At 42.3% G+C, this 25,302-nt stretch overlaps 1 protein-coding gene across 3 annotated transcripts in view; it reads left to right on the top strand.

The window, feature by feature from the left end:
* Positions 1-4,501: 4,501 nt before the first annotated feature.
* The window catches only part of ADIPOR2 (adiponectin receptor 2), a 46,662-nt gene continuing 25,861 nt past the window's right edge, over positions 4,502-25,302 (top strand). For 2 of the 3 annotated variants that reach the window (XM_054207478.1, XM_054207495.1), the window contains exon 1: positions 4,502-4,626. The gene's annotated coding sequence lies outside the window, so the exon portion shown is untranslated. Of the gene's footprint in view, positions 4,627-10,395; positions 10,546-25,302 lie in introns of those variants that run through there. The other variant, XM_054207486.1, reaches the window with a different exon arrangement.

The following is a 25,302-nucleotide window of genomic DNA, read 5'->3' as shown; positions in this document are numbered from 1 at the left end:
GTAAAAAGATAGTGGCAGGGTTGGGAGAAAATTTAAATGAACTTTTTAACACCGCTGGACTCCAGGCCATTTGCATCGTTTGGAGGCTCCCGTTCTTCGTCCCCAGAAAGTCTGTACCTACCCAGAGCTCAATGTAACGGAGAGGCTGCCAGCTTTTGCAATTCAGGAAACAGCCGAGTTGAACCCAGACACGCGGCGTGAGTGTAACCTACACTTTCTGTATGGACCCAAGTTTTGTAGCCCTGACAAAGCACAAATGAAGCAGACCTTGTTAAGTCATATAAAATCAAACATGCAAGGGTCTCGCTCTGCTCACTTGACCGTGTCCAGGGAAAAGCCTAGTAGGCTTAAATTACGCTGTGGGAGCAATTCCTAATCACCTGTGGCTACGGAAATATAGACAGTATTTTCATCAGCTGACACAGACACAGAACATCCCAAGGAGACCTTGGGAAATACCTTCCAGCAACTAAGGGGCATTTCTCAAGTGTCTGTCACAAGGTTTTCCAGAGCCTACTGCTTATATAGTCATTCACTTTCAATTAGCTTTTGTTTAACTACATTTCAGGTTAAATAGATTGTAGAAGACGATCTATGAAATCGAGTTCACTGAATGGCAGGCTCTGAAGGAACTGTTGTATGATAGACAGTGAGCTGATATGAACGTAATATTGGATTCCTCTTCTCCTCAAAGGTAGACTCTGGCTATGCCTAACCCATGGGACCCAGAGATGCATCACGTCTCCTCGGTCCAGACGTGTATCCTGGCCATACCCTGACTCCCTGCCAAGGCAGTGCAGGCACCAATACACCATGTGCCAAGGCTGATGGATGCAGAGACCATCGAGTAGGTAGCCTGCCCCAGCTCCAGCTCCAGTGCAGATAGCTGGTGGCTTTGGGACTGGGCCATATCTTGAGCATACCAACTCTGAAGTCTAAATATAACCAGCATTAAAGACAAGCAAAACAGATCATAGAATCATAGGGTTGGAAGGGACCTCTGGAGATCATCTAGTCCAACCCCCCTGCCACAGCAGGGACATCTTAGAGCGGGTTGAACAGGAACGCATCCAGGTGGGTTTTGAATGTCTCCAGAGATGGAGACTCCACCACCTCTCTGGGCAGCCTGTTCCAGTGCTTTGCCACCCTCGGACTAAAGAAGTTCCTCCTCATGTTTAGGTGGAACTTCCTGTGCTCAAGTTTGTGCCTGTTACCTCTTGCCCTGTTGCTGGCCACCACTGAAAAGAGCCTGGCCAACAGGCTCTTTTCAGATTCTGTGGCCAACAGGACATGCAGCAGAAAGGACAAAAAGAATCGTGATCAGCCGTTTTAAAACCTCAAATAATGATAATAAAAACCCCAGTATAATACAATGATCACAGCACGCTCATCCTTCAACCCACTGTCAATCTTCTTCTGCAGGGCCTGAAGCCGTTACTATACCCTCTTCTTTTTTAGCTCTGTTTAAATGATGGTTGAAATATATTTTATTTTGGTTTTGCATTAGGATTCAAAAAGGCATGACCTACTCATAGCCTTTCCTCAAAGAGAGAAAGAGAGAAAGGGAGAACAAACAGCAGGGTTGGGAGTTCTCCCTGTGAGGAGGGTTAAAATGCAGCAGCCATAAAACGGAGTACTAAATACTGCCCTGTGACATTTAAGTTGGACACCTGCCCTACGCGGCACAATTACCTCTCCACACTGCCTGCCCAAAGCAAGCTGGGTCTGATGGCCCCATGGTACTGGCAACAGCTCTGGCTGTTTGGAATGCTGGGGGCTGCAGCAAGCACCAGCCTTGGGCAGCCTTATGGAGCCTGCGGTCCTCAGTGATTTGGGAGGGGATGAAGAATTTGATAAGGAAGGAAGCACAATGAGAATGAGGCGGCACCGCAGGAAGATGATTTTACTTCCCCGGCAGGCCCTTTCCCCATTAACGCTGCCCCATGGTGCTGTCATATGGTGGCAGCCATCCTGGGGAATTCAGAAGTGAGCTGCTCAAGTATGTTTGCCAATAGAGATGAAGCAGTTTAAAGGCTTGCAGCAATAAGGCATATCCTGGGGAAAAAAAAAAAGAAGTCCAGGCTCTTCCTTACCCTAGGGCAGTTTTTTTCTGAATCATAATTTGTCTTTCGGCTCTTCCTGCAGTGCCATGTAGTTGTGTCAGTCCTTTGCATGACTGCAGGAGCATCGTGGTCATGCAGGATGAGCAGGATGAGGCATTGCAATGCAAGGACACACTACAATCCTGCCTTTCCTTACCAAAAAAAAAAAAAAAGATGTGGGGTAAGACCCAGTGTCACTTAATGACTGTCACAGTCACTGTGCTGGAGCTAATTGTAGCCCCTGTTGCGGTCACAGCCCCAAGGAGCTCCACAAGCGCTTAGCCATTACCAACATCTAGACCAGGTTTTTAGAGCGGCAGCCCTCTGCAATTCACCGCGACCAGTCTGGCCAGTCTCAGTTTCATTTACCACAGGCAAATTTGTTCTCCCTCGCTGGGGGAACAACAACAAAGTTAACTAATGACCTGCCAACTTTCACAAAATGCGGGGCTATGTGTTTAGGACGAAACTACTCCAAGACAAATTTAAGGCAATGAACATTTTATATTAATGCTGTGATTTCTAGGAATTATCTATAAACGCCTAGGAAGTACCTAAATCAATTTTTTTAAAATGTGGCTTTCCGAACAAATACTTTGCCCCGTATGGTGGAACAAAGCTTTCCTTTTCGATTTCCAGGCTCTCGAACCAGAATAAACCACCCTAATTCCTTTTATTCAATATTTAATGGAACGGTATTCCTATCTCAATTTCCCTCTTAATTGGCTGAGTACATGTTAAGTTATGGTGACAGGAAATGACAGATGAAAATGACACACAGTTTTCATACATCTTTTTCGTCAATGGAGCTCAAAATACTTTAAAATCATTAGCACCATTTTACAGATGAAATACTGAAAGACGGGGCAGGAAATACTTCATCCAACCGGCACGGGGTGGAGCTGGAGCAGGCGCTGCAGCTGCTACTCTCCGTGCTGCAGCCCGGCGGCTGTCAAAATACATTTTGATTGATGAGAGAAACTGCAAATATGTGTAATAGAATAGTGCAACTGTGATGTTCGGTAACTACCTTGCACCCTTCACAATAATAAAGGCTTTAATGAGCGTGTGGGCTGGGACATATTTTAAAGGAAGCAATAGGGGATGATAGTTTTATAAAGTTTTAAGGAATGGCCACTATGTATTTAATGTTGGTGGGTATTAGGGATCAAAACATTGCAAGTATTGATTTATAGGGATAATTTTGCATCCATTAAGTACCTTGTTCACAGTCACTGTTTTGAGCTAAAATTTCTGTGTGTGGGTACAAGTGTATTGGAATGTGGCTCAGGAAAGCACTAAAGTGCGTAGAGCCACACAAACTACACAAGTTCTCCCAGATCAGCCGATTGTTCTTGGCAATTCGAGATAGTCTTCTGTCAGAATAGCACTTCCACAGTGTTTTGACTAGTCTTACTGTACAACATGCAGGCATAAGGTTTCCACCATTTTCCCCAAGGACACGATTTCAGAAGCTGAAATCTCCACGTCACATAGGTTTTGCTGCTGCTCTGCCTACACTTCCCATTACTTAACAGAGGAACTTCTTGTTCGCTTTGGTGTTTCCTCTCCGTGCCTCTACAAGAGACACAGGTGTTCGGGCACTGTCACAAGAGCCAGCCTTCACAGATGCCTCTGGCGGCATCAGGCCTGGTAACGCTGTCTGGTTTCCATGACCTTTCTGGTGTTTGCACCGGCTGTGGCCTCCTCATGCCCTGAAGCATGCAGTTTAGTCCCGGGCATTAAACCCTACTCCAGTGGGGCCTCTTCCCTCTCAGCAGGACCCGTGGCAGCCGCCGTGGTCCCCAGGGACGCTACACACCTCCCCGCCCCAGCGAGTTTCAGTGCCTCTCAGCCTGGACGGCTCTGATCTGTCCCCAGGGGCGGCCCCTCTCGGGCCCCTTTCCGCCACGTTTGCGGGAAGGACTGCCTGGCCGGGGATTTCCTGTGACACTGCTTTCCGTAGGAGAGCGTGACACCTCTGCTGCCTGCTCAGGCCCAGAGGAAGAGGGACAATCCCCCCCGCCCCGTCCCGGAGGAGGCAGGATAGATGCGCCGATGGACCCTGCCCTTCCTGAGGGGCAGCTGGGCCTCCCCCGCCACCACCAACGGCCGCCAACCGCCCCACACACGGAGAGAACAAAAGCCCGCGCAAATGTCCCTCCCTCCCCTCAGCCAATCAGCGCCGTCCCCTGCGGCGCGAGGGGGACCGCACTCCTCCTTTCCCCGTCCTGCCCGGCCCCCGGGGCGGGCGCCTGGTGCGCATGCGCACTCCGCCGCCGCCCTCCTGTCTTCCCTACTCCATTCCCCAAGGCGCAGCCGGGCGCCCGCCCCGCGCGTTTCCTTCCGGCGCGTTGTGCGCAGGCGCGCTGGCGAGCCCCGCATTGGCGGCGGCGGCCTCGTGCGATGATGACGCTTTAGGGCAAGGAGGAGGCGACAAGGCCGGGCAGGCGGTGGCGGTAGTGGCGGCCGCTGGAGGGGAGGTGGCGGCGGGCAGCACCTCGCGGGCGCCGGCCGTTGCCAGGTGAGTGCTCCCGGGGAGACACGCCCGCCCTGTTGCTCACTGGAGGGGCTGTTGCGGCCTGGCTGCCGCCCGCGGGGCCGGGGTCCTGCCCGCGCTCCGCTCAGGGGGAGCCCCCGCGGCGGGGTCGGGGCGGGGGGAGTCGCCTCCTTCCCTCCCGCCGCTCCCCGGGGACGGCGGGGGTCGGGCCGCGGCTGCCCCCTTCGCGGACGGGTGGGTGGACGGGGTGTTGTGGGAAGGCCGGCGGTAGCGCTGCCCCCCGGCCGGGGCCGGGTTTTGTCGGGGCGGTGGGGAGCGGGCCCTGCGGGCGGCTCGGCAGGAGCGAGCCGGGCTTGTGGTCAGGGAGTGCGCTTAGGGGCACGAAGGAGCGCTTGGAATTGCTCGGCCGGAGGAGGCTTTAGGCCAGCGAAGCACTTAAGTGGGTCAAGAGCACTGTAAGTGGGTCTTGGTTGTAGCCTTCTGCGCACTTGTTGCTTGTTAGGACAGGGAAGTCGGCTGCTGCTTCTAAAAGCTTTTTACAGAGGCGATAAAAATAACAACTCCTGAGCTTGCACAATATGGGAACCTTGGCTTGCCCGCAGAGCGCTCTGTGTGTTTGTGTGTATGTAGCTGTAAACACTGGAGTTATCAACGGTAGGTAATGCAAATATTTGACAGGTGTGTAACCAGAACTTGGGTATTCCTAAGTGACAGTTTATTAAACTTTTTAAAAAGTGTTGGGTTTTTTTTTTTTTTAGAGAGAGGGAATCAGATATTCATCTCTTGCTTGCTTAGGAACAGCAACAAAGACATTGAAACATATGGTAACTGACTAGAAGACAAAGAAGATATGACAGCTGTTGTTGTTACTGAGCTTTTCAAGCAGTGTTGATTTCTTTTTGTGTCTGCCTTAGCCTTACAGCTCAGCTGATTTAGTGGCTTTAGTAGATGTATATGTTGGCATATGTTTAAGAAAACCATTAATATTGAATTATAACTTACTTGACATACAGGCTTTGTCACTTCTTGTGTATAAACTATATTGTACGCATCTGTCATAGCAGAAAAACTTTTAGATATTATTCCTTATTTAAAGATACATTTTGTTCTTAGTGCAGTATTGAAGTCCTTCAGGCAGTTGAATTGTCTTGTGTATTGCAACTGTGTTGTATATTTTTTTTTAAATGCACTAGGGTTTATGAAGTTGGCCAGGTCCTCTGGGCATAATCTGGTTTTCAAGAGTTGAGGTCTTAATGTGTAACTTAAACTCTTGTTTTAACTCCCTTGCTGTAGTCGGTGTCAGGGAGTATTAAATTCCTGGTTACGTTGTGGCTGTGATCTTCACAGATCTGGAAGTCAGTGAAGGGCTGTGTACTGCACAGTCCTCTCTCTGAGTTATACTGTAAAAATTCTCAGCTTTCAGAAGCCTTCTTGTAGCATTTCAGTAGTGAGGTGCTTGCTGCCTACAGAACCTTAATGACACTGCTTCAAATTTAATAGTAGCTGCTCAAACAGAGGAAAATAAGTTTATGATTGACAGAACTAGAGGTTGTGCCATAGAATTATGGGTGCAACGCAGTCATAAAACACAGCTTGTTTTCCTTGTTATCTTCGGCTATGAGCTAATATTGTTTATAGAAGAAAGGAAATGATAATGTTTTGGGTTTGTTTTTCCTTTTCCTGTAGGGGTAGTAGCCAGTTCCAGTTATGAAGATTCTACGCTGTAGCTCTTATGTTACAGGGATAACTTACTCTGTGTAGCCTTCATCTGTACTGTGACACTTAATCCTGTATCAAGACTGTGAGTGTGTGTTAGGCAGCTTGGAGGAAGTTCATTGTTGTGTTGGAGGTGAAGGATTAGTTGATAAAATAGGGAAATGACAACTAAATATGGTTAAATAAGCCTGCGGATAAGGTTGTTGGCAGCTTCATGGTGAAAACCGTGGAGAATAGTTGCTAATGTGGAAAACTGAGTTGGAATTAGTAATGGAGGAGTTAAAAGCTGCATCCCAACTCAGTCCAGGTTTTCAAAACGATGCTTTCTGAGTATTAGTCAGATAAGAAATAATAATCTGGTGTGAAGGACAAGAGTGTATTCTTGGCATACTTCTCAAGCAAAACCTTTCGTGGTGAAAATTCCTTCAACAGATTCGTATCTATTATATGTATGTTCTCAAACATAAATATAAAATGCAACGAATATAGGAGTTTGCATTATATCGGGTCTTCAGGAGAGCCAGACACAAACAAAGAGCTCTCCTTTCCCCCCCCAGTCTTAACACTGAAAGAGTTGTATCAGTGCTGTTGAACTGGTGACATTAGTACTAGTTTGCTCAAGTGACTAGTGAGCAATGGTTTTGGCAATGTGGGTGAGATTCAGACTTGAAGCCTGACTCCTGGATACAGGATAAAAAGGCTGGAGTTTGAAAAGCTTGTGCTTGCTCTAGGCAAGAATTTCTGTTGACTTGTTATGAAGGAAAATTAATGGGAATTGGCAGGGCATGTAATGCCAGTGATTTTAATGCTTGGATCTCTGCTGTTATCTTATGTCTTCAGTTGCATGTTTGAGGAGCTGTGTCAAGCATTTGTGTACAAAAGATGCTCAATATTACGCACTAAAAATTTTGCAAGTTTTACAGGCTTCTGATTGTGAAACCGTGTTGTCCAAGACACTGTGCAAAGAAACAAGGCTTGCTTTCGTCAGTGGAGATGCTGTCTGTGCATGAGGAAAATCATGATAAGGAAACTTCAGGATGTTGTTGGATTATTATGCCATCAGCAATTTGAATGCTTAAATAGAAGTATTTCTGAAATGGAAATAGCAGTTTTGAGTATTTATGATTTGAAAGTGTCTGAGTCATTCAGCGAATTTTCTGGCAGACGGTGTTGGTAGATGTGAAAAGACATTACACAAGATAATGGTAGTGATTATGAAGAAGTATTTGGGACAGTGTTTAAGGGGAAGGCTACTACTTTGAAGTTTATTGTTCGCTGAAAAAAACTTGTTCTAAATGCCTTATCCTTTCTACACAACATTGTATTTCAGCTGGTTGTACTTAACATGGTGACTGGCTGCCTTTCCTTTTTAAAGCAATATGTTTGTCAATACAAGTTCAATAAAGAAACTGGTTTTCAAAAATTAAGAATATGGAGACAATCAAGGTACAAGTTCTGCTTCTTCAGAAAACAGACTTCTGAAAACATTTTTAACTTTCACTTGTTTATTTGAATATGGTCCTACTACCAGAACATTTTACTTCTGAAGTAGGATGCCGCAGATGAGGATGTAAACTAGTAAGAAGCAGGAGGTGAGTTATTTCGTTATAGTTCCTGTTGCAGTACTTTGAAAAAAAAACAACCAACCTCTTGCCTTCTGTGTGGCAATAGCTAGGAGCGAGAGATTCAGAGTTTATCATCAGGTAACTGTAAAACTGAGCTGGGGTTTAACTTGCCCACTGATTACGTACATTTTCTGCAACGCTTGTCTCAAAGGTTTGACATAAAAATAAAATCTTTATCTTAGTCCAGTTTAAAGATGAACCTCAAGGTTTTCTTTCAGGGCACAGTGACAATCTTTTTGTATACCAAAGTCTGCTCGCCGTGTTGTGATGTGGCCGGTGGCGTGGTGGTAGGCAGACAGCCTCTCTCAGGAAAGGAGGTGCCACAAGCTTATACTGCTGCTGCTTGCTTTGAAAAGTAGCAAAGAACTTGAAATGAGGAGGTGTTGGCAAAATTAAGGTGCTCAGAATTTTGAAGAGGAAATATTACATGTTTAATACCAATTTTCCCTCTGATTTAACATGACTTTCAATTTTAACTTCTTTGGAATTTTCAGAACCTCATGGAAATATCTCTGTCCTTCACTGTTTGTTGTTTTTTATTTTCTTTTTGTTAAATGGTATCTGTTTGAGTTATGATATGGCCTCGGTAGGAAGAAAATTACTGTCTGGGTTTTGTTTGTGTTTTTAATTTATTTAACTTTATTTGTAGCTTAATGGTCTCTTGAGCAGATGAGTTACGTTTTAGGGATGATGGATATAAAATTAGATGACAGTTGTATTTGTTGTTGCATGTAGCCATGATTACTCCTGTATTCTAGAGTTACAGATCTCTGTTGCTCTGTTAGTGGAGGAGAGAACCTCCCTTTTTCTAGCCATGCAGGGTTGTTTGGCCTTCTGTGAACTGTATGTATGTCAGCAAATGTTTTGGGATTTCTCAGGGCTTGTGGTTAAATTGTTTGCAGAAAGGTATCTTCAAATGTATAGGTAGATAAAAGGTTTGCAGGACATGTAATTGTCAGTGTAGAAAAATTTGCAGCATGGTTCAGATGGATTTCAGTAGCTGTGAAAATGCAATGGAGTCTGCTGGGATGTGCCAGCTGCTGCAGCTCTGTGTGAACAGGACTAATTAAGCCCTTGTGAGAATAGAAAATAGTCAGGCACTATTTACAGGCAGAAAGTGTTGGAACAGTCAGAGCTATATCCACTGGCTCTAAGGTACCTTTAGGCAGCAGTAAGCAAGAGAGTAGACAGTTTCCTTGCAGAAAGAGTTGGAAGTCAAGTCTGAATACTTAAAATGGGTATTGCAGTGTTCTGCTAGCAGATCTAAGTACATTGCAAACTTCTGTTGGGACCTGCTTCAGGAAAGGCTACTTCCCTTTTTTGCCCTGTCCTATTATCTTCTTCCTGGCAGTATTTTATCTCAAAATGGTTAGCATTCATGTTTCTTCATCTAATGCTGAAAACGAAACTTCTACTAGATACAGGTGTCATAACATTACAACGTTGCCTGCATTTAAATAGGTCATGTAAAAATCTAGCTGTCTTTGCCAATGTGAATTGTTGTTTTTCTAAATGTAGCTATGATTGTCTGCATATATTCAAAGGTGTGGCTAGGCTGGCTTATCGCAAGCATGCCAGAGCCATTTTTCATATATGTTCATCCGATTTCCTTCCTTCTCTTCTTAACCAAACTAAATGCTCTTTTCCCCAACCTGTTTGGTTCCATCTGCTTAGAGGATTGAGGAGACTGCCATTCCTTGTTTGAAGCCAAGGTCAGTTGTGCTGCTCTGTTTGCGTCTAGAGGATGACTGTTCATGTGCTACAGATTTTGTTAGGGGGATCCCTGGATGTGTTAATCAGTTCTCCTACAGTTCTTGAGTACGGGTTGTTTTGTTGGTAGCACCCTTGAGTGGGTTTCTCTCTGTTTTAATGACAGCATTCTGGTGTGGTTTCTGTTTTAGCTCCTTACTGATGGATATGCTTATTTTTTGACTAGTATGATTTTCTCAAAATGTTCTAAGTGTGTTTTAGTAAACTGGATTTTTATGGATATTTGAATAAACAGGCTGTTCTTCTGGATGAAACATGCCACAAACCTTGCTGTATGAAACATTTTCTTCACAGAAAGACTTTATTAAAGTTTTCTGCAGACAGAATGTGCAAACTACTTGGTGAGAGACACTAGATTTTGGGACCTGTTACTATTATAAGGATTTAAAGCCAACATATACCTATATGTTGTTTCTGAGTTTTTGTAAAATGCAGAACTTCTGATGGAAATGGAATAATTGAATTCAGGTAGTAGAAGCTGCCTTCTCAGAACAAGTACCACCCCGGCTTCTTAGATTTAATCTGAATGGTAAAATTCCTTTAGCTAGTGGTAAAATTCCGTTAGCTAATCTTTAACTCCTGCTTGTACTAGAAATATTTATATCTGTGTCTCCCAGTCTGCAGTGGGAGCTGTTTTAAAAAGCCATGCAATGCAAAGACAAGTATAGCTGAGACTGGCAATACTCTCAGTCCCTGAGAGGACTGGCAAGCTTTTACCTGAAGGGAAAGGCATTTTAGCATTTGGAACAAGGTAGTGGATGGCTAGTAGGACTTGAGATGAAGAGCCACTCACTGACCAATGCATTTTGGCTTCTCTCAGCTGACAGTTTAGGTATGCTTTTGTTTTGAAGAATACTGCACTGAGTTTCCTAGTGGGCTGCTCCCGAGATTCAGTGTTTGCCATTCCCTGGTGTAAACTGAAGGATGTACTTTTTCTGTTTTTCTTCCTAATGCTTTAATTTATGTCTTGATCTCCTTGGCTGGTGGAATTTATGGGTGCATATTACTTAGACAAGTGCTAGTGCTCTTGAGATGGGGTGGTGGAATCTGGTACTTTCTGACATTATGGGATGATACAACCAATTTGTTTGTGAGGAACAGTGTGCTTTGCAAATTGTTTTAGTTTAAGCAATTATTTGTGTGTCTCTGTATTCCCTAGAATAGCATATAGCATTGCAGGGCTGATAACAGCAATATTCTGCTGTTTTCAATATTAATCTTTCAGGCAAATAGTTTTTGGTTTTAATGGAACATGACTGTAGAAATAAAAGGAAGAGCCTATTCATAATTCTTATTAAAGTAGCTATGTGACAAAGTGCCAGCTATTGGGTTTCTGCCTGCTGTACCTTCAGTGGGGAACAAAATGGATTACGTTCTGAGGTGGGTGTCCTGAGAGTTGAGAAAAGCATAACAAAGTCAACAAAAGCTTTACTTAGTGGTTTTCTGACCTTTATGTAGTTTAAGCTAAGAGAAGAATGCTGAAAAAGGCTTGTGTCCTGATGGTCTTAATGTCCATGGCTAAGTGCAACTGCTCTTTGACTTCCTGCTCTGTGACCTTTTAATAATTGGCAACCATATGAATTCTGCAGCGTTACAGAAATAGTTCAATAATGGATGTGTTATAAAAATCCTTTTGAGCTTCACTGATGCAGTGAAGGAAGTTGCTAGGTAGCTTAGACTTGATTTGTAAGATACTTCTTAAGGGGCAATTTTCAAATACGTTTTTGGTATGGAAGAGGAATACTAAATTTCTCTAGCCACCTTATAATTATGAATTGTTCATTTCACTCCTAGGAAGGATATAAAGGAATAGTTTTTCGTGGTCGTCTTTTCTTCTCCTTTTAGGTCATCCTCCAGAAACATAATTTGCCAAAGCTCTTTTTCTTTTTATTAGGATTATTTTTCATAGGTGTTCTGGCATTCTTATACCAACTAGGACTGTAGAGAAGGAAGATCAGTAATAAAACATTAAAACTTCCTGTGTTACAGAAGTCCAATGTTTGATTCAACATTGTTGCCAAAATAACTGAGAAGATGTGTATTTGTTTTAGCTACTGTATCTGTAAAACTCTTCTAATTTGGTGTTGATCCTATACTCTGGAGTTTAAAGGTACGGTATTTCCTGTCTTCTGCCATGAAGGCAAACTCAAAATTTCAAGTTAAGCTGGCCCTTGATAAAGGGTGAGAGAGGATAACCAGGTTTCACAGCACTGGCATAAATGTTTCTGTCCAAAACATCTAACTGGCATGTGATGCTGTTGAAAATGCCAGTTTTGTCAACTGATTTGGAAGGACTCCAGTATACAGGTCAGTGTAGGGGAAGGGAGATGATACACAAGGCTGTCCGAGATGATACCAAAAAATCTCAAACACTCAGATAAGGCTGGGGTTGCTGTAACAGTACAGCTCTGCATGACTGTGGGTAACCTGGGTCCGCTTTGGCTTTTGAGGGGCAGAGTCTTAAAATGCTATTGGAAAAGTGGTACAAGATGCTCTCAAAAGGACATTAGTTTTTCATTCTTCTATATAAGCCTTTTCCAGCTGACTTTTTCTGTATTAGTTAACCAGTTCAAATACCCCTTTGTTACACATCACAGTAAAGTCATTGTGAAAAACTAAGCATGATCACAGAACCCATGACTGTTTTCCTCTGAAAACTCATGTCTTGGCTCTGTTTCAATAGTTCATTATTATGTAAGTGCCTGAGGGCTTATCTGCCTGCAAGACTCACATGAATGTTTTGTTCAGTCTAAGGTCATCCTTGAAAAGGTATGATTCCACATTCCTGTTCTTTTAGCAGTAAGTATGATGTGTCTGGTAGTTCTTGTAGTACCCCACGAAATCTTATTACCTTTTGAGAGGATTTATCCTATGTAGAGATTAAAATTCTCTCAAAACTTGGTGCTCCCTTCTTGGAGATCCGGTTCTGAGGTAACAGATTATTTGAACGCTTTCTCATTTCAAGCCAAAGGGACTCCTGAATTGGGTGGTGATCTAAGTTATGTCTTTTTAGTACATGAACAGTTCATAAACATATTATTTGTTACAACATTCAAAGTCACAGGTAACAGTGGTGGTATTTGGGGTTGACCAAAGCATAGTTGCATAATTCCTATCATGGAATAATGTTTAGTCACACTAGTGATGGAGTAATTGAGAATTACTGGCACTTAGAATTAATTACTAGGCAGACATAAAAAGGAAAGGTGTAGAATGTATGCGTTACTGCCGCTTGCATTGGAGAATGCTTCTTCAGGGGACGTGACAGGTAATAGACCCGTATCAGCGTATTGTGCTGATGGTGATCCAGTCGCTAAGCAAACATGCAGGATGGGTATGCTAAAACTGCTTCTCTTCAGTGATTGTCCAACCGTCTTTTTTCGTCTGAAGTTTTGACTTGATTGTGCTGAAAATCTTGGATCATCTGGTAAGTGGCCTAGAGAATTGGTTATACTAGGAGGGAAGTGGTCTGTTAGTGAAAACCAATTCTCCATTCTGTTGGAAATACTGAATAAGGAAGCCATACAACTGGAAGGCTTTAAACTGTTAGGTGTAAGGCTTCGTATGGAAATATAGCCAGGACTTATTGAACATAACATAGTGTGTGTAATGTTTGAGCCAGATTTTCTGTCTTGTGTACTATTTGCAGTATGGATGAAGTAGGTTGTATAACTTATAAACCTCCCCTCCTCCACTGGAGTGCAATGAATGTCAGTTTGAGACTGGCATGTGAGTGCCGTATGCTTTACAACTCCGGTGTCACAAGATCCTAAGATAAACTCAGCCTTCATTTAGTGAAATTTTTAGGCTCTAACAACATGCCGTGAAGTGAAGCAGGGAGAATGGAAATGGATTACAGGAAAAGTCTCCTCCATTACTTGCTGCTTTCATGCTGTAATATTTATGTCAGAGGATCTCTCCCAAGCTCTGATTTCAAACTCCCATGTGGACCAAAAGCAACATTGTATACGGCTTGACAAAAGTCCTTTCTGACTAACTTTAAGTGACCTGAGGCAGATTAACGTGCGGATTAATGTATTTGATGGTAATAAATCAGTTTTAGCAAGTACTGAGACATAGGTTTGTTTGGCAGAGAGTTTGAATAAAATGTGGTATCTGGAGTTACATTGAACATTTTATGGAGAATAACATAGCTGAGATGGTTAAAAAACTTCCTGCTTTCCTTGATTTTGTGCTGATGCATCTTTATGCAATTTAGCTGTAACTATGTGGAGTTTTATTGAAGTCAAAGTTGTTGTCTTGGTGAGTAAGCTTACAAAAATCAAAGGATTCTAATTTAAATGGTATGTGTGCATCCATTGTAAATGTTTAGTAGCTGCTGTATAGCACGCATACTCCAGGGATTTTCCCCCCTGTCCCCCATCTGCTAAACTTATTATTTGAGCTAACTTGGACAAACAGCCTTCACGTTGATTTCACATCCTTCTTGTAGGAATCTTGGACTTTAACTTTCCCAAGCTTAAATAAAAAGTCAAGAACCAGTGACAAGTTTGAGGTGAGAGAAATTTCTGTGCTTCCTCATAGGTAGCGCAGCTGTTTGTTAGACAGCAGTAACGAATTAGAGATTAGAACTACTGCGTGGTTTTGGGAAATGTATTTTAGGGGTTAAGATAACTGCTCTTTGTTACAGCACAGGGAAGGTACAAGATCTGTTTGTTTCATTGTTCTAAGCTGTATTTCTCAGGACTGAGGCTTACAAGAAATTTGTATGTTTCTGAAACAAGGTGACACTTAATGTGACAAGCTTGGCTTCCAAACTGGAGCTGATAGTTGAGGTGAATCCTAGGTACATGCATGAGAGTACAACCCAGTCAGAGTTTGAACTTGAACTAGGCATTCTTTTCCTCTTCAGGAACGAAATTGTAGCAGTATGTCAGGTATTTGGTAGGGTTGGTTTTTTGGGTGGGATTTTTTGTTCGTTTTTCTTTTTCCCCAGGTTTGTGTCATTTTCGTTTGGGGGGGGGGGGGGGGAGATTGTGGTTGCGGGGTGGGTTGTTTGTTTTTTAAATTTTAGTTTTTCCTTAAACCTTTGCTCTTAGTGTTCTAATTTTGGCAATGGAAATCAATGACATCAAGTTGCTGTGTGACAGTTTAAACACTATTCATGGAAGAAGGTAAAAATCATAGTCAGCAATTAACAGATTTTATCTCATCTGTATGTAAGAATCAAACACTGAGTGTTTTGATTTCCTTGAGTCCCTGGAAAAAGGTGAGTCATTCCACTGAAACTTGAAATTCCAGAGTAGTTACAACATAAACCAGGCTGGGTTAAACTAGAAATCCCTCTGGCTCAGGATCCTACTTTCATTGTGGAGCTGCTGCTTAAGCTTCTCTATGTTCCCTGTATGTAGCCGAAGTAGGTTGCATGATATCCACCCAGTCTGCCTCCAAGCTGTGCTACAGAAACATCTTTATATTCTCACACTCCACTTACTCAGTTTTCTTGCCCTTGTGTCCCACCCATGCACAAAGCGACAAGACCTCCTGCCTGAAGTGGAGAGACCAAGAAGCTTTGGTCTGGCTTGTGCTCAGCAGGTTCTGTGTTTTTTTGCTGGGGATAAGTTGATGGGTAGTGTGAAAGTTGTGCTATGGGTGTGTTCCTGATACGGTTCACTTGATGTGTCCTCCTACTGCAGTATGAATCCTGACGTGTGTATGCCAAATGTGCCAGGTTGCAGCACCTCTTACTGAGGCTTTGACTGTGCTTTGTCCCTAACCTTTCTATTTATACCCTTTGAGTCTGAAGCCCAGCCAACTTGGAGGACCACCTACCAGTCCCAGCTAAGCTGGCCATTCAGGGGAGAAGGAACAAACCTGGCAAATTGAGATTCTGGCAAGGGTTTTTCTGTTCCCTTGTCCTCTTATATAAGTTGCTGGCCAGAGCATCTCGGGGTAGTGCCTACTGGCTTCTTGGATGCCTTTGGGGAGTTATTGGCATTGTTAGGGTGCTTGGCCTGGTGTCCCTGAGAAACTTTCTGTTTCAGCCCTCATCCTTTCTTCTGTGGGGTTCTCACTTTCTGTCTCATAATCATTTGGCTTCTTTCCTATTTTGTTTTGTTTGGGGTTTGGTTTTTTTTAATTATTATTCTTTAGGCCCCTTAATATTCTTCCTCAGAGGCCTCTAAGATTTTTGTAAGGATGCACATCCCGTAAGGAAGAAAATAGATTCTAAGCATTAATATGCAAGCAATATACGAACAGACATGTATTGGTATTTAGGGGCTTCTCGAGCTAGAGGTGGCTTCATGTGCTTAGCACCCCTTGATGGATTTGTCCAGTTTCCATGTGAATCCTCATCCTGTAGCAGGGAGTTCCACGGCTTTCTGATTTGCTGTGTCAAGAACAACTTATTTTTGTGTTTGAGGTCACCAACTCTGTGACCTTACCTTAGCTGACAGGCAGCTTGGTATTTTCACTTTTTCTTGTTGTTGTTTTGGGTGGTGATGCTGTTGTTATGAAGATTGGGAAACCTTGTGCTGTGTTGAAATCTTGCTGCAATTTTGAGTGGTCAGCTCTGGCTTTAAATAAAACTTTCTTTGCTATTGCAAAGCAAGTCCTTTCTCAAATCATTTAGTAAATGTGTAAAATGTGCTGTAAAACACCTGAACTATTACTGGTTAACTAGCACAGGATAAAAATAGATATCAGATTTTGTATTTCATATATGTGAGGCGTGTGTCACCTCATACTCTTGTTTCCTTAGCTACAGCTGCTTGCTTGTCTACATTGCTCAGGGCTTGCCTGGTTATCTGGGCAGGTCAGTTCTCTTCCAAGATTTTACTTCTGTTCTCTTCTAACACATTAAATTCACAATGCTGACTATTGACATTTCTTAAGACTTAAATCTGTCAGTGTCTACTTTTTTCCAAAAGGATGCATGCCACTACTGTGCTATCAATACTGTCAGTACTGGAAGAACCTTTCATGCTTTTCATAATATTATACCTGGGTATTTTAAAGTGGATAAGGCAGCATTTATACACTGTTTACACCTGACCCCTGTATAGAGTTCTCAGCTAGGTTACCAAGTACATCTTTGGCATACAGATTAGTGGCTGGCTCCTAAGTGTAGCCCTTGATCTCTACCAAGAAGCTTGGCCTACATTTTCTCAGTATTAATGACAGCTGTATGTCTCTGCGCATCAGATGAATCTGAAGAGCTGTGTTGTATCTCAGTCACAGCCATGGTAGTTAGTCTTTGCATCAGAATTCTACTAGACAGCTAATTTTTCTTGCAGAAAGAGAACAAAGTTATGCTAGAATTAGATCCCTTATTTGCAGACTCCGTTGACAGTAAGTGTTTTGTCAGAATAAGATATTTTTTTCTTCTTTCAAAAGTAGCTTATCTGAATAGTTCTACGTGTATTAACACCCCTTACGGATGCAGTTGGGCTAGAGTAAGAGTACCTTCAGTGAGTATTTGAAAACTAGGACAAATAACTATTCAGTAGTTTGCTGACCCAGTTCTTGCTCTCTGCTCGTGTTCCTCCTCTCTGGGCCCTTGTCCAGGAAATCAACCCAAATGCCTACTCTTAAAAGTGTGGATGCTTATCAGCTTGGCCATGCTTCCTTCCTGTTCTTTGTGTTTCTTAAAGAAATCGAGTGTCTTCTACAATGTCTAGAGCTTCTTTCTGCAAACAGAATGTGCAGACAGTGACTGCTTAGCTTGTTTTTTTGTTGTGTCTAGGTCCTGTTGTAGGACTGTATATATGCCTATGAAGGGCCCTTTGGTACAAAACAATATTGCCCAGGTCACCCTGGCACAAAGCGTTCCCTCTGAGGAAAGAATGGTTACAAGTTCAGACGGCCCTTTTGGTTTTCCTGGAGCCGTTTCAGACTTTGGTATTATATTGTCATCTTTCTGTAACACTTTAAAGACTATCAATGCTCTTGAGAGTTGCAAAACACGAGAAGGAATGGAGGACCTGTTGGTGCCAGTCCAGAGAAGGGGGATGAAGATGATCAGAGTGCTGAAGCCCCTCTCCTATGAGGACAGGCTGAGAGAGTTGGGGTTGTTCAGCCTGGAGAAGAGAAGGCCCCCGGGGAGACCTTATAGTGGCCTTTCAGTACCTAAAGGGGACCTACAGGAGAGAGGGGGAGGGACTCTTTATCAGGGAGTACAGTAACAGGACGAGGGATAACAGTTTTAAACTGAAAGAGGGTAGACTAAGATTAGATGCTAGGAAGAAATTTTTTACTGTGAGGGTGGTGAGGCACTGGAACAGGTTTCCCAGAGAAGTTGTGGATGCCCCATCCCTGGAAGTGTTCAAGGCCAGGCTGGATGGGGCTGTGAGCAGCCTGGTCTAGTGGGAGGTGTCCCTGCCCACGGCAGGGGGGTTGGAACTACATGATCTTTAAGGTCCCTTCCATCCCAAAACATTCTGTGCTTCTATGACTCCATCCCGGTTGTTACATTCTTGTTTATGGGCAAAGAGGAAACACCCTTTGTGCATGTGTCTGTGTGCATATAGAAATGTGTAAGTGAAGCCAAGAATTTATTGTTAGTATAATGGAAATCTTAACAGTCTGACTCAAGAATCATTTGCGTGGATTTAATTCTTAAAGAAAAAAATAAGAATAATATTGCAGTTAGAGTGCTTACATATGGGAAAATGTTGCCAAACACAGCTAAAATTGTAACACATGCACTTTTTGATTTCTGTCCCTTCTTCTGCAGTTACTTTTACCCTTCCATTGCTGCTCTGGGTCTTTAAGTCAGCAGCTTTGGACTGGTGGAGAGGATAAGGGGAGGTCATTAGCCTTGGGAGTCATTTGTTGGGAGGAGTATGTTTGGTGTTGCCTGTTTCTTCTTCCTCCCTCTAGGGTCCACCTGGGTTTTTTTGTATGTTTGCTAAGATGCTTTTACACCTCTTTCTTAATTGGTCTACAGCTCCAGGTTATGTCTGAGTTTACTATATGTGGTGCCCTTTATGTGTTAGTTACTATTTCTTTGTTACCCCTACAGCCAGGTTTGTCCACCTCTAGGTCTGCATTTTTTTTTTAACTCACCATTAGTGAGTTGTTTATAGTCATGGGGTTTCTGCTCTGTCCCATCTCTTATCCCCTACCTGTACTCTCTGCAGTACTGCATCCTGTCTCTCCACTTCTCAGGCCGTTATTTTTTGGCCGTTATTTTTTGCCATCATTGTAAGTACCTTTTTCTATGGAGAATAACTGGAGGTTATATCACACCACGGTAAACAAACGTAAAATAAATTAGCCATTGACATCTAGTCAATTAGAGAAGCTGCTGTCACAGCTAAACTGAATAAAAGGCAGGTCAGGAAAAGTTCAGACTGAGCAAGCCTGACGAGCCCCAGTCTTGAGGCCTTGTAGCTCGACACTGCTGGTAGCAGTGGTAGTACTCTATTACAGGCTGCAAGGTTACGATTCCGCGCCCTTCCATGTCTGCAAATCCCTGCCTAGCACTTGCAAGTCCAGGTAGGGTGTTGCAAACCCACCTATGACTGAGTAAAGGATCCTGGAGGTATCTTTTCTTTTCTGTCTTCTCTTGCTTTGTGGTGACCAGTGTAGGTCTGAGGGTAACTGGTAGTGCTTTATTGTGATATATAGCCATCATTATTTAGCGTAAGCACTTCACATAAGTTTTACGTTTTCTCTTATGAATTTTATTATTACAGTAAATGCTGTGTTCTATCTATGAAAAAGGCAACCTGAATGTCTAACTTCAACTTTTTATCTTTTATGTGAAATTACAGTTTTATTCCTGTTTTGTAATAAGGTATTTTTATAATTGTAAATGTTGTGTCTATTTCCTTTGAAGAATTTTTTGCTTGATCTCCTGTTGTCACTATCTTGTGTTGTGTGTTGTCTGCTATAAATAGCTTGACATAACAAAATAACTTTTATTTTGTTGTAATGGTGCTGATTGTCATTCATCCAATGTTACAGCCAGTCCTCATTTTACTGAACAAGCAGCGTTGCTCTGTTATCAGAGGGTGGATAGCAATTACATGCTTCAAAGTATGGACAGTATATTTTTCACTGAAAGTATATAGAAGAAGTAGTGAAGTGCTCCCCATTGCCACAGCTCACTTAAAGCATTTTTTTTTTTTTTAGACAATTTCAATGCGTGTTTGGAGGGGCTTTTTTTGGTTTTGGGTTTGTGGTTTGGTTTTTTTTTTTGAGTTGGAAGAGACATGGATCATTTTTGTTGAGGGAATCTAAGCTGTTTTCAACAAAACCAGGTTGTTGAACATAAGTAAAGGAGTAAGTTTTCTTTGTTCTTATTTTTTTACAAATATGTGAATGCAAACATATTTTGTTGACCAAACCTGTCAGCCACAAAATAAAACACTGATGAGCAAGCTCACAACCTCATTAATAAAGCTTATCAAGATTGCCAGCAAAACTAGAGAGTGGGTGCTTCCAGAAACTGGGAAGAGTGTGGTGGTCAGCTTTTTGCAACCAAGCTTCTCAGGTCCTGACCGCTTTATTAAAATTGATAATCTTGGTAAGGTGTCTGGTTTGCTATGCCAGCTGTGGTCTGCAGCAGGCCAACAGGTCATAATAAAGGCTGTGGTATGTACATACATAACAATTAAAGGCTTGGGCTAACAAATAACTGTCAGTCCTTAACAGGTTAGGAAAATGCTGCCTATAAAATACATAAAGAATTAAAATCTTGGGTGTGTGGTCTTGCCCTTCCTGTCATATTGCCCACACTGCTCTTCTGATGGTTTGTTCAGCCAATTCAGTTTGATAGTAAATGATTATCTCTTTCTGGCTTAACGTTTTTCCAGACTGCCACCTGGAATGGGTTGTGACAAACATCAGAGTGCCTCTGGGGGGTGGCAGCCATGAGGAGTGGGGCCATTTGCCCACCAAAGGAAGAGTGGGGCTGCCCCTGCTTGGCACCAGCCAGCCCTTAAATCTGCACAGCAATGGCATCTAAGTAAAGAGACGTCCAAGCAAGCCAGTAAGAAGCACTGAAGGCAACTGTCTTGCATGCTTTCTTGCTTGAAGTTTGTAGCCTAAAACACGTGTATTCCTCTTTGGTTTTAAAAGCAAGGTGGTAGTGGGGTTTTTTGTACAGTTGTTCCAGGCCTTGGAGCATTTTCTGGAGTTGTAAGAGACCTTGGTTCAGTTTCTAGAGAGTTTCAAACTTATGCTTCCTAGGAGGAGAGTGTTGTACCTGCCAGGGTAGAGGAATGTTTGCTCTTGGTGCCGTTCACATTCTCATGGGAAGATCTTCTGTGTAGAGGGGGTAAAATGAATGTAACTTCGGCTTAGTAGTATAGCTCTAGATTTTAGTGCCTGCTCCAAAGACTTTGGTGGTTGTTTTTTTTTTTTTTCATATTCACCCAACAGTTCTGTGAATCGGATGTCCTTGAGGCAGTAGTTAAAAAGGATCTATTCTAAATTTTCACTTAAGAGGAAAATAATGTCTAATTTCAGGCTTTCACTTTTAGACAATCTGCGATCCAAAGTGTTACTAACAAAAACCAACTGCCTCTTTTTATTGTTGGCAACAGAAGTAAGTTGGTGTGAGTTAATAACATGCCACAGAAATAAAATCATAAAAGGGCACAAAGATGGAACATTTCTCACTTGGAGAAACTGAGCCATTTAATGAAAAAAATGAACCTAAAGCAAGTTTTCCAGGTCTGGGTTGTGGATTTCTGTGGAACATGATGTGAAAACAGCTTGAACTTCTGTTCCTTGTCTTGTACGGCTTCTGTAGCAATTCTCTTGGGTTTGGTTTATTGAAGAGTAAAACTAATTTACACCAGTCATCCAGTCTCTAGCAACTGGGCATTGTGCGCTAGGGGTGGGCCAACTTCTGACATAGCGCTTAACCTAGTTACAAAACTGGGGTCCAGTTTTCAGTACAAATTGGACAAATGTTGTAACAATGTAATGAGATCCTCTGAAATGGAAGCATTCCTTAAGCGCTGCTGGCTTGTTCCCTTTCTTTGGACCCAAATGCATCAGAATGTGCTTGATTGTTTGCCTCTGCAGCCTGCTGTGAAATAGCTTAGGCTGAAGTGTCCAGTGACAGTTTACAAGTTACAAAGACAGCTTTTTGGCCACTGACCCTCCACGGGAGTTTAATCTTTGTTTTGTAGCTGTCCCTTTATCTAGGGAAATTACATCTAAGAGAAGAGGTGCTAGATTGCTTCCTCATTGTTCCTCATTGTTAAAGATGACCTCCAAAGAATTTTTACAGCCTGAGTCATAGTTTTCCTGTAGGGTACATTGAGAAAACAAGGTTTTCTGTGATTTTCCTCCTTCCCCTGTTCATACACATCCTTGCTTGGTTTCTTTTTGACTGTAGTTTTGGAAAACACTTGGAATGTTGCTGTGGGTGTTTAACTCCTTAACTGTAAAAGATGCCTCAATTGTTGAAAGACTCTTAAGGTTTTTTTTTTTTTTTAAAAAAAAAAAAGGATAAAAGTCCCTTATTTCAAGTTATACTCTTGAAGCTTTTTATGTTACTGTTTTGTTAACTTTTTAGCTGTGGCCTTCTAACTTAGGGACAATTCACAAATCTACTTAAAATGTATGGATTTCTTAACTTTTTAGCTGTGGCCTTCTAACTTAGGGACAATTCACAAATCTACTTAAAATGTATGGATTTCTTATCTCTTCTGCTTTGCTCTATGCATAAGGAAAAAAGCACCTAGCCGGTAGATACTCCATATAGTTAATGTGACCCAGCATGGGTTAGTTAGGCCACACGTATGGGTGACACTCGACAGCAGTCATAACTTATATGACGCAGCACTTGCTGTCCAGCTTCCTCTTTCCCCTACCCAAGCTCTACACGCCTGCCTTGCATTGGCACTGGTGCTTACCTGATTTCCTTGGTAAATGGATCAGGGTGCTGTGTAGGCAGAAAGTCAAAGGTGACACCTGCCCCTGAAAAAAAAACAACAACCAAACCCCAAAACACAACACCCAACACCTTGCCAACAGCTCACTGTTGGCGAACTCACTTGAGGACCAGTGCTGGTGCTAGGGAGTAAGGCAACCAGATGGGTGACAGGATGATTCCACTGTCACCTGAGAATAATTTAAGCTTTTGTGTGATGTTAGTGAATACTGTTGGTGTTACTATCCCATTTGGGAGGGACTACTTGTGACAGAACCTCTCTACCAGGAGATAATAGTAGAAATACAATATGCCAAGAAAGCTACATTTTGTTTAGTATACCTTGTTTCAGTCAAGGTAGCCACAGAATCAACTGTTTCATTGGCAAAAAATATTAGAAGTACTTTGCCATTTGTACCTGTGCTGACAGTTCTGGAAATGGAGTTGTGCCTATTGTGTTACCGAGGCCTAGTCTAAACAATGTTGGATTTGGTATTCAACCCATAGGTGTTTACTATTCAGTTATCTTTGCCATTCTACTGGTGTGGATGTAGCTAGCCAACTAGCGATGCTGTTGTAGCTGTGATGGTACGTGGACACAGGCAAGGCAAAATTGGTAGATTGAGATAATATCTCTTATGAGACTTTTTAGGCACTTGAGCCCTTCATTGACTATTAATGAATATTCTGAGAAACAATGTAGCATGAAATTTTCACGATGGCCTTTTGTTCTTTCAATAACTAAGCCCTGTTAGGGAGGATGAGCTAATTTCATGAAGCTTTGTCCACTGTGCGTACATTGCTTATGCTTCTTTAAGGGATGCTTTGAAGAAGATGAGCAAGGAAAGAGCATACAGTGGATACCGTTGCCCTGAACAGGAAAGTTTCTATCAGAAGTCTGTTGATCAATGAGAGGGGAATGGAGGAGGATGCCACTTTCATTCTTCTTCCAAATACCAGCTACAGACAGAATGAAATAGCTTTGAAGGGATCATTCCTGTGCTGCTTATAAGAGGAACATACTGGGAAAGAGCTAGATGCTGGAGAGATTGCTTTGCTTAGGGGTAGTGAGGGGTAGTCTGACCATCTGGGACTGTGTTTTGCCCGTAAAAGGGAGTTACATTTAACTACAAACATTACCCTCAGCGTGCTTTCTTTTACTTTGTTACCGTGTTGGCATTGTTTAGCTTAAGTAGAAAACCAGTCCTTGTGCCAGGTGAATTCTGTGAGGTTAGAAGGATTGTATCACTTATCCTTGTATCACTTACTCTGGGCAATATTTGGGAAGATCTTACAAAGTATAGCAGCATCAACCTGTGGTGCTTAAGTTTGTGTAAATACTCTTCCCTTGTCATCTTCAGGAGTGAAACAGTGTCCTAAACATGCTCTGTTAATTGTGGATTTGTGTTGACTTCTCTGACATTACACAATTGCAGTGAACTGCTGAAATAGTTTTGCCTTCTGATTCTGTTTTCAGAAAGATGACGAGTATTTGTCTACAGCTTAAAACTGGCACTGACTCTCCTTGCTGTGAGGTTGACTTCTGACCTGGGGTGGAGTGGGCAGCTGGGAGTGATGACCACTTAGGCTTTGTAGGTTGTGTGCTGGTAGAAGCCACCACGTTAAGTTGATAAGGTTGACTAATGGTTTGCTATGTTTCTTGTTATAGGCTGTGTTTAGAATTATGATTCTATTAAACTGGTAGGTCCTTTCTAGAAGCTGTCTTAGCCTTTAGAAGTTTTCTATATTAAAGAAAACCCCAACAAACCAAACTCTGTAGATGCTCTTCTCAGCTGATTTTAAACACAGCAGGAACTCACCGCCTGATCTAGATGCTGATGTTATGCTTATTATATATGCGATCATTAAGTAGATTTTAAGTTGTACATGGCAACACCCGATTTAAATGGAAGTTAACTTAAAGTTTGTTTGTTTCATGCTGCAAAGAAGCTAAAGGACTTAAATATAAGACTTATAATCTCAGTGAAACAAAACAATTGCTTCCAAGACCTCAAGTATTCTATAGCTTTCCATTTTACAGTTTTTGTTTTCATGGGCTACCCAGTCTTAGAGAGAGAATGGGGCAACAAGTCTTTTCATAAACTATGTTTCAACCATCATCTTCTGACTAGATGCTACTGACCATACTTAGACTTACCATTTTCTTAGGAAAAGGTCGTCCTAGTCATTCAAACCCTTCACTTGAACTGTGAAATTTATAGTAGAAATTAAAGACTGTCTATGGCTTTCCTGTTCATAATCTCAGACTGCTTGCTTTTACTTGTGAATAAATAGTTTTGACTATTAGCATTGTTCTGTTGTCAACTCTATGTTGCGTTCAGGCATGTGTTTTTGGCTTTCGTAGTACATTTTTTAAAAAGGACTAAAAACCAGTAGTGATGCTTTTGGACTGTCTTTCGGCTTGCTTATCTTTACCTGCTCAGTAAGGGTGCGCATATTTAGCACTGAAAGGATCCTGCATGAAGGACAACATGGAAACATCTTAGTTCATTGAGCAATTCCCCTGTAATTTCAAGAAGCGACGACTTCTGTTTATGCAGAGCTCTAAAGTTCAACTCTGCTGAATGCAAATCTCACTCGCTGGAGGTGAAATGCATCTTTTATTTTTAACCTTAGTGATCGCTTGGCAGCGAGTGCTAGTAAATCTTCAAGGCCTGATTTAAGAAGTCTCTTGGCATTCTTGTATCTTCTTCTACTAGAAGAACTTTTGCA

This window comes from Rissa tridactyla, chromosome 1, assembly GCF_028500815.1.
Source record: "Rissa tridactyla isolate bRisTri1 chromosome 1, bRisTri1.patW.cur.20221130, whole genome shotgun sequence".
Lineage (NCBI taxonomy): Eukaryota > Metazoa > Chordata > Aves > Charadriiformes > Laridae > Rissa > Rissa tridactyla.
The sequence above is the reverse complement of the archived record's forward strand: the minus strand, read 5'-3'. Positions and strand labels throughout refer to the sequence as shown.